The following is a 9,537-nucleotide window of genomic DNA, read 5'->3' as shown; positions in this document are numbered from 1 at the left end:
CAAGTGGAACTGGGACGAGGTTAAGAAATTCACCCATAAGTGCGAAGATGCCCATAAGAAGTTACAAATTCTCATGCTTGCAAACATCATGCCTTCCTCGAACCTGACTTCACAAAAGAAAACAAAGGAGCCTTCCCGTTGTAATTATGAGTCTTGTATCTACATTTGAAACTTTATTTTTCCCCCTTGTCATTCGAACAGGTCATTCAGCTGATGCCTTAGAGGTTTATGCTGAGTTTGGTTGAACTGGCGAATGTCATGTGTTTTAATTGGCAGATGGAACGTGTTTTAGGGAGCCCGCACCTGGTGCTTTCACTGATTGACATAGAATGGGACTAACTAATTTACACCATATGCCCAACAACAACACTCTATGAGAGATGTGAAATGGAGAGAACCATGTCACCCTCCACAAACAAAGGCACAAAGTGATTGAAGAATGTTACACCGATGGGTGACCAAGATCCATAGATTTGAACGACTAGATGGATTTGATTATCCTCTGTTCCCTTGACATCATACCTTCCTTTTGGGCAGATTCCTTCTGGCACTCTTGGAACTTTGACGGAGCTGAAAGTATTGAATCTGAGGCTTAACAGGCTTAGTGGGTCATTGCCTCCAGATTGTACAAACCTGAACCTTTCAGGCTCCCTCTTCCTGCAAACTAACATGCGTTCTAGGCCGCCGCCCTCGAGCCTGTCTTTTTTTTGGTAGGATTGAATATGCTGGATCTCTCCTTCAATCATTTTAACTATACCATTCCCATATCTTGCAACAATCTTAAGAGCCTTACAACTCCAAATTCACTTATAGGCAATATATCTAATCTGAACCTCCCCAGCTTGAAGACGTTCACTGTGGTCAACAATGATCTCAATAAATTAATTCAAGCTTGTGTTGAAATTGTAATTTCAACTGCTGCTACAGTTGAACAATGGTGCGCAGTTAATTCCGGAAACCACCAACAGTTTTCCCCGCACCACCTTTCACGCGGAGTGGTATTCTTCGCAAGGGCTCCGATCACATCTAGCTGCTGACACATGCCTGGAGCCACTGTTCCAAAACCACCCATTCCCCGGCCGACAATGTTCATGCGATTTTGACCTTCGGAGAAATTGCGATAGACGTTCGATTAAATCAACGGGCCTACATCATTTGAAATTGCGTGAAGTGAAAGTTATGTTTTGACCGCCAGTTTCTCCGTAAAAGTAATTAGTGTAAATTTAATGTGATAGGTAAAATGTTGGTAAGATCTTTAATTTTAATGTTTTTTTTAACATGGAAGTATGGGCACATAAATGTATTTTGGTTATGTTGTTTATTGTTTTATGTGTGAAGCAAAAAATATGAACACAGTAGTGTGAGGTAGTTTGAGAGGCGCAGCTACGCAAGATAAAAAAAAATTGGGAGATTGAAATGTATTGCAATGAAGTGAAGTGCGCAGCACTGTGAAATTTTTTTTTGGTTGAAATGTAATGTAATGGAAATGCACCAGCATATGTAAGGAATTACATTTACAACAATAAATGTAAGAAGTTTTTTTTTACACAGCAGTGTGTTAATCCTTTTTGAAAAACAGAGTATTACTCTCTGTTGCAGAGACAGAGTAAATTTCCTTTTGAAACTGGTGTAATCCCTCTGTTGGAGGAAGAAATTTGTATCAGGTAGTTTATTAATGAATACAAGTTTTTATGTGTGTTGTTGAAACCTCTGTCCTCTGGAAATAATTTTATTTTGGCTTCCCTGTGCTAAGATTCTGGTGAAAACAAAGCATTTTCTCTGTTCAGTGTTTTGTTTGAAATTATCAGAAATTTCCATCATGGTATCGGAGCCTGTCCAGGCTCTTTGAAGGTGTCAAAGAAGCTGAAGGAAGGATTTTCTTGCCGCAACAGCTTCTCCAGCAGAGTGAAGACTCAGTCAAAAATCCAAGGTATTTCTCAAGCTTTTTTTTGTGTTGCTGCTGAAGAAACAGTCAGTTATTTTAAATACACAGTTAGGTATTTGAAGCATAGTTAAGAGTGCAAGAATGGCTGGCTCTAACACCAGCACTAGCATGGGTATCTGTAATACCCAGCTCCCACAATTTAATGGGAAAAACTATGACTATTGGGCAATAACCATGAGAGCCCTGTTTGCTTCTCAAGATTTATGGGAATTTGTTGAAGATAGTTTTGAAGAACCAGCAGATGAAAATGAGTTTAATAGGTTGACTCAGGCAGAGAAAGATTTGTTGAAGAGCTATAAGAAGAAGGACTCAAAAGCCCTCGTACTTTTGTATCAAGCAGTGCATGAGAGTGTGTTTCCAAGGATAGCAGCAGCCAAGACATCCAAAGAAGCATGGCAAACTCTCAAGGCAGCCTATCAAGGCATGGAGAAAGTGAAGACAGCAAAACTACAGTTGCTGAGCAGAGATTTTCAGAATTTATGCATGAAGGAGTCAGATAATATTGACTCATTCTTCACACATGTGATTGGTCTGGTCACACAGATAAGGTTTCATGGAGAAATTCTTGAAGAAAGGAGGATTGTGGAGAAACTGTTAAGGGTCCTACCCTCAAAGTTCGATGTGATTGTCACCACCATAGAATAGACAAAGGATCTCACAAACTTTTCAGTTGATGAACTACATGCATCACTGATAACACATGAGCAGAGATTGAGTAGGAATGAAAACTCATCTCTAGAGCATGCCTTTAAGACCCAGACGTCCTTTGGAAGAGGAAGAGGTCAAGGCAGAGGAAACAAGACAGGAAGAGGCAGAAGCCAAAACAGAGGTGGAAGAAACAGTCCAGCAAATGCTCAAGGAAGAGGCAGTAATCCAAATCAAAACCAAGGCCAAGGCAACAACCAACAAAGTGGACAACATCATGCTCAAGGACAAAGGTATGAAAAATCCAATGTCCAATGTTACTACTGTAAAAAATATGGGCATACGCAAATGAATGTAGGAAGAAACAACATGATATGAGTAATAGAACTAGTGCAAATTTCACTAGAGAAAATATCAGCCAAAACAATTTGTTTTTAGCCTGTAATATTGTTGAAGAAAAGAGTGAAGATGTATGGTTTCTAGACTCCAGTTGCAGCAACCATATGACAAGAAACATAGCCCTGTTTTCCATGTTAGATTAGAATGTGAAGTCAAAAGTCACACTAGGGACTGACAATAAAGTTTCTGTTATGGGAAAAGGAGAAGTAAAAGTTTTAACAAAGAGAGTTGAAAAGAAAACCATAGTAGATGTTTATTATGTTCCTGGAATGAAGTGTAACCTCTTAAGTATTGGACAACTTGTTCAAAAGGGGTACAATGTTTTCTTTGTGAATGATGTATGCACCATCATGGATAGAGCACCCAACAAACAATGTATTGTTGAAGTAAAGATGACAAGGAAGAGGATGTTCCCTCTCAGAATGAAGGCAGATTTGAAAAATAAAGAAGTAATAGCAACAGTGACACAAGAAGCTTCAAAAAGCGAACCGAAAGATGAAAATTGGTTGTGGCACTTGAGATTTGGACATCTCAACTTTGGAGGTCTTAACTTGTTGAGTAGAAAAGGAATGGTAAGAGGATTACCATTGATAGAGAAACCAGACAGCCTTTGTGAAGGTTGTATCTTGGGGAAACAACAAAGAGAAAGTTTTCCATCAGGGAAAAGCATAAGGGCAAAAGCACCCTTAGAAATTGTCCACTTAGATTTATGTGGACCAATGCAAACTCCATCACTTGCAGGCAACCACTACATATTAACATTCATTGATGATTTTACAAGAAAAACATGGGTTTATTTCTTGAAGAACAAAAGTGAAGTGTTTGAAAGATTTTGCAATTTCAAGGCACTAGTGGAAAACCAAAGCGGGCTGCATATCAAAGTTCTGAGAACTGATAGAGGAGGTGAGTATATCTCCAAAGAATTTCTACGTTTTTGTAGAGAAAATGGAATTCATAAGCAATTTACAGCTAGGTACACCCCGCAACAAAATGGAGTTGTTGAAAGGAAGAATAGGGCAATCATGGACATGGCGAGGAGTATGTTGAAGGCAAAGCATTTGCCAAATGATTATTGGGCTGAAGCTGTACATTGTGCAACGTACATTTTTAATAGATGCCCTACAAAAGCAGTCATGAATAGAGTGTCGGAAGAAGCATGGAGTGGGACAAAGCAAGGAGTCACCCACATGAAAGTTTTTGGATGTGTGGCTTATGCACACATTCCAGATCAGCTAAGGAAGAAGTTGGACAGCAAAGGGGATAAATGTATTTTCATTGGATACAGTGAGGAATCCAAAGCTTACAGGTTGTATAACCCATCCACTAAGAAGCTTATTGTGAGTAGAGATGTTCAGTTTATTGAGGAGGAAGCTTGGGATGGAAGCATAGAGAAAACAGTGAATGTTAAAAACTGTTTGTCTCATGATGAAGATAATGAGGAGATGGCTAAAATACATCCCCAGACAACAGCGCCAACACAAGGACAACAAGGGACACCCTTGAGGAGAAATGAAAGTGCTTCTCCATGCACACCACAAGGAGGAAATTCAAGTGCTTCTTCAAGCACTTGCACACCAAATGAAAGAGTTAAGAAGTTCAGAAATTTAAATGACATTTATGAACAAGAGGTAGCAAATGAAGGCATGAATTATTTGTTTGCATTATATTGTCATGTTGATGACCCTATTCATTTCTAAGAAGCAATTAAGGATAGGAAATGGATAGAAGCTATAGATGAGGAAATCAATGCCATAGAAAGAAACAAGACATGGGATTTAGTTGAACTACCAAAAGGAAAAGAAGAGTTAAATGGGTTTACAAGACCAAGAGTAATGTTGAAGGCAAAATAGAAAGACACAAGGCAAGCTTGGTTGTCAAAGGAGACAAGCAGTAGTATGGGAGAGACTATGAGGAAACTTTTGCACCAGTTGCTAGAATGGAAACAGTGAGAGCAGTGTTGTCCATAGCAGCACAAAACAAGTGGAAAGTTTACCAAATGGACGTGAAGTCAGCATTCCTAAATGGAGTGTTAATGGAAGAGGTTTACATTGAGCAACCTCTAGGCTATGAAAAGAAAGGCCAAGAGCACAAAGTGTGTAGATTGAAGAAAGCTCTTTATGGGCTGAAGCAAGCACCAAGAGCATGGTACAGTAGGATAGATTCCTATCTACTGGAAAATGGATTTGAAAAGTGTGAGGGAGAACCCACCCTCTACATCAAAGAAAAGGATGGTAAAATTCTAATTGTTGTGTTATAGGTTGATGATGTTATTTTCACAAGTAATGATGATTATTTTATTGAAAATTTCAAAACAGTCATGAAAGAGGAATTTGAAATGACTGACATGGGCTTGCTGAGATACTTCTTAGGAATAGAAGTAGAACAAAATGGAAATGGGATTTTTATCTCACAAGCAAAATATGTTAAGGAAGTGTTGGAAAGATTTAACATGCAGGAGAGCAAGGCAACAATCACTCCCACAGTGATGGGATTAAAACTCAGCAAAGAGGACAACAGCAAGGATTTTGATCCTAGTTTGTACAAGAGCATAGTTGGAAGCCTCATGTATTTGACTGCAACTAGGCCAGATATAATGTATGCTGTTAGTTTAATTTCCAAATTTATGGAGAGGCCAAAAGAAGCACATTGGCAGGCAGCAAAAAGAATTCTGAGGTATGTTAATGGTACTAAAAGGTTTGACATTTTATATACTATTTCAGAATGTTCAGATTTAGTTGGATACACTGATAGTGATTGGGTTGGAAGTGTAGATGATCGGAAAGCACATCCGGTTATGTTTTTCACATGGGTTCAGGAGCCATTTCATGGGCTTCTAAGAAACAGCCTATTGTAGCGTTGTCTATAGCAGAGGCAAAATATGTGGCAGTTACAGCAGCAGCATGTCAAGTAGTTTGGATGAGAAGGATGTTAAGGAGCTTATGTCAAGAGCAAGTAAAATGAACTGTGATTTTTTGTGACAATAGCTCAGCTATTGCATTATCCAAGAATTCAATGTTTCATAAGAGAACGAAACACATTGACACAAGGTTTCACTACATCAGGGAATTGGTAAGCAATGGAGAAATTGTTTTAAAACATTGCAGGACTCAGGAGCAGGTTGCAGACATTCTGACCAAACCAATGGACCAAAAAAGTTTTGAGTTTTTGAGGAAATGTCTGGGTATGACTGATAACCCAGCAGTTGAAATTAAAGGGGAGTGTTGAAATTGTAATTTCAACTGCCGCTACAGTTGAACAGTGGCGCGCAGTTAATTCTGGAAACCGCCAATAGTTTTCCCCGCACCACCTTTCACGCGGAGTGGTATTCTTCACGAGGGCTCCGATCACATCCAGCTGCTGACACGTGCTCGGAGCCACTGTTCCAAAACCACCCATTCCCCGGCCGGCAATGTTCGTGCGATTTTGACCTCCGGGGAAATTGCAATAGCCGTTCGATTAAATCAACGAGCCTGCACCATTTGAAATTGCGTGAAGTGAAAGTTATGTTTTGACCGCCAGTTTCTCCGTAAAAGTAATTAATGTAAATTTAATGTGATAGGTAAAATGTTGGTAAGATATTTAATTTTAATTTTTTTTTTACACAGAAGTATGGTCACATAAATGTATTTTGGTTATGTTGTTTATTGTTTTATGTGTGAAGCAAAAAAAAGGAACACAACAGTGTGAGGTAGTTTGAGAGGCGCAGCAACGCGAGATAAAAAAAAAAATTGGGAGATTGAAATGTATTGCAATGAAGTGAAGTGCACAGCACTGTGAAATTTTTGTTTGGTTGAAATGTAATGTAATGGAAATGCACCAACATATGTAAGGAATTACATTTACAACAGTAAATGTAAAAAGTTTTTTTTTTTACACAGCAGTGTGTTAATCCTTTTTGAAAAATAGAGTATTACTCTCTGTTGCAGAGACAGAGTAAATCTCCTTTTGAAACTGGTGTAATCCCTCTATTGGAGGAAGAAATTTGTATTAGGCAGTTTATTAATGAATACAAGTTTTTATGTGTGTTGCTGAAACCTCTGTCCTCTGGAAACAATTTTATTTTAGCTTCCCTGTGTTAAGATTCTGGTGAAAACAGAGCATTTTCTCTGTTCAGTCTTTTGTTTGAAATTATCAGAAATTTCCATCACTTTGGAAGAGAAAAAATGAAAAATGGCAGAGAAAAATGACTCGAAATGTGTGTTGCTATAAGTTGCATAACGTGGGAAAAGGGATTCAAATGCGTATGTATTTTTCCATGGTTTTAAAGCATTGTTATCTTCTGAAGCCAGGTAGCTACAATTTTAACTTATATCCAGTTGTAATTTTAGATCCTAAAGCTATTTTCTTTGAACCAAGATTTTGAAATTGCAATCTGGATCGATCTCTTGACAAAAAGAAAAGTCTACATGGTTGAGACAAAGGTATGAAATTATTTAACATAAACTTTTTAAAGCTGCAATAAAAAATATCTATGGTAACTCATATTTATTGTTAGAAATGTGCTCACATTGATAACCTTAATGTGCAACATGCGCAACATTTAAACCCAAAATGACCATAGTTCTATCAATCACAGTAACTAAACAAAGGCTCAATTTCACATATGACAATGGGTCCTCAGAAAATGTACCACTTATAATCGAAATATGTAACCGAAGAGATGAAGAGTGAATGACATTGCATAGTTCCTAATAATATTGACAAACATAAACAAAATAAGAGGTGCAATTAGCTAGACAAAGGATTTAGTGAAAGGCACCCAAATGGCCAGAACAGAACGAAGAGGATGAGCCATTTCGCATGACAGCTTAAGGACCTCGGACAAATCAACCGGATGTTCAGCATGAGGAAGCCATTGAAAATGATGGAGGAACTTAGCCACCCAGAGGTTAACAGTGGCAAGGCCCAGAGCCTTCCCCGGGCACACACGACGACCAGCACCAAAAGGCGCAAGCCTCAGATCGTTACCCCTTACATCCACGTCTTCCCCGCCTTCCGACACCACAAACCTCTCCGGACGGAACTCATGAGGTGATTCCCAAATGTTGGGGTCGTGAGTAATCGACCACATATTCACCATGGCAGTCGTGCCCGCCGGAACACACATTCCATCGCCCATGTTCACATCTTCAGTGGAGAGACGTGCCCATGATAGGAGCGGTCCAGGCGGATGCATTCGCAGCGCCTCCTTTACCACAGCCTGCACGTAGGGCAGGTTAGGGATATCTGAATCCTTCACGCTGCGCTCTCGCCCCACTACTGCGTCCAACTCTGCCTGAGCTTTCTTCTGGGCATCCGGATTCAGCACCAGTTCTGCCATGGTCCACTCTGTCAGCAGAGCCGTCGTGTCTGTGCCACGAAAAATCATCTCCTGCATACATAAATAACCAAATTCACCTCATTCATAAAATTTTGGTTCCATGTCAAAGCAAAATACATAGATCAGAGTGTGAAAATACAGACTTAGAGAACAACAAGCATATCCTCCTCACCCAACTTATCTTCAACCTTCTATGAAAACATTAACAAAATCAGATTGATCACCAGTTTCCTTACTTCGTTCCACACGTCGGTGCTCTTCGATGATATTTCTAACGAAAGCTCTCACACGCGGCACCAGGCGGGCGCAACGAGCATGGATTCGAAGAGGGTCCAACATCACCATGCGGGCGCAACTAGCATGGATTTGAAGAGCATCCAACATCACCATGCAGGTGCAATGGGAATGGATTCGAAGAGTATCGAAAATTCGTTGCCATTGTAGATGATCAACCCAATTGAATGCTTTGAAGAGCTGGAACCCCTCATCCACCATCTCCCGCAACTTCTTCACTTCTTGAGCTTCTCCACCATCTCAAGTCGGGATCTTACTTGATATTATTCCTAAGAAAAGCTCCAAGGTAGCCCTCATTGTTGCTTATTTTATTCTAAGTAGAAGATTTTTCCACCCTGTATGCAATAGATGGCAAACGATACAGGGAATAAATGGTCTTATATTGTAAGGATTCCCTTCAGACAAAATTAGCAAGGCTTTCCTTCAGCCAAAATTAGCAAGAATTAACACGTGCAACGATCTTGAATAACTTTATTTGGATAATGTATTGGTTGGGTTGACATATCACTCACTACTCAGAACAAACATGCGTGTACATCTGAAACCAAGTTTTGGTACTCCGACATGTCTACAACGCTCCACTTAGTAACATCAAAATCACTCTAAGAAAATAATAGTTTTATTAGGCGCAAACTTTTGGGTTTGAAACTCCATCAATTGTAGTGCAAAATTTTGGGTTTGAAACTCCATCAATTGAAGTATGAAAGGCCATGCAGCAATAGAGAAGGAAGCTTAATAATCCAAACCAAAAAACTACCTTTACAATAAAAACAAAACCAGTTCAGAAATGTACTAAAAAAACTTGTTCAAAGATTGAAACAACAGGCAACCTACAACGTGACCACTTGGGAGGATTTTATGTCAAACATGTTCGAACATTGGAACAACAGGCAAACCACATGTGATATCCCCAGCAAATGTAAATATTTAATTT

At 39.3% G+C, this 9,537-nt stretch overlaps 1 pseudogene; it reads right to left on the bottom strand.

Moving 5' to 3' along the window:
- Nucleotides 1-7,721: 7,721 nt before the first annotated feature.
- On the bottom strand, nt 7,722-8,654 carry LOC149152746 (cytochrome P450 78A4 pseudogene; annotated as a pseudogene).
- Nucleotides 8,655-9,537: the final 883 nt, after the last annotated feature.

This window comes from Pinus tabuliformis, chromosome 9 (assembly GCF_031772625.1).
Source record: "Pinus tabuliformis cultivar Carrire ecotype Pingquan chromosome 9, CPIR1, whole genome shotgun sequence".
Classification (NCBI taxonomy): domain Eukaryota; kingdom Viridiplantae; phylum Streptophyta; class Pinopsida; order Pinales; family Pinaceae; genus Pinus; species Pinus tabuliformis.
This window is presented reverse-complemented; position numbering and strand designations above follow the sequence as displayed.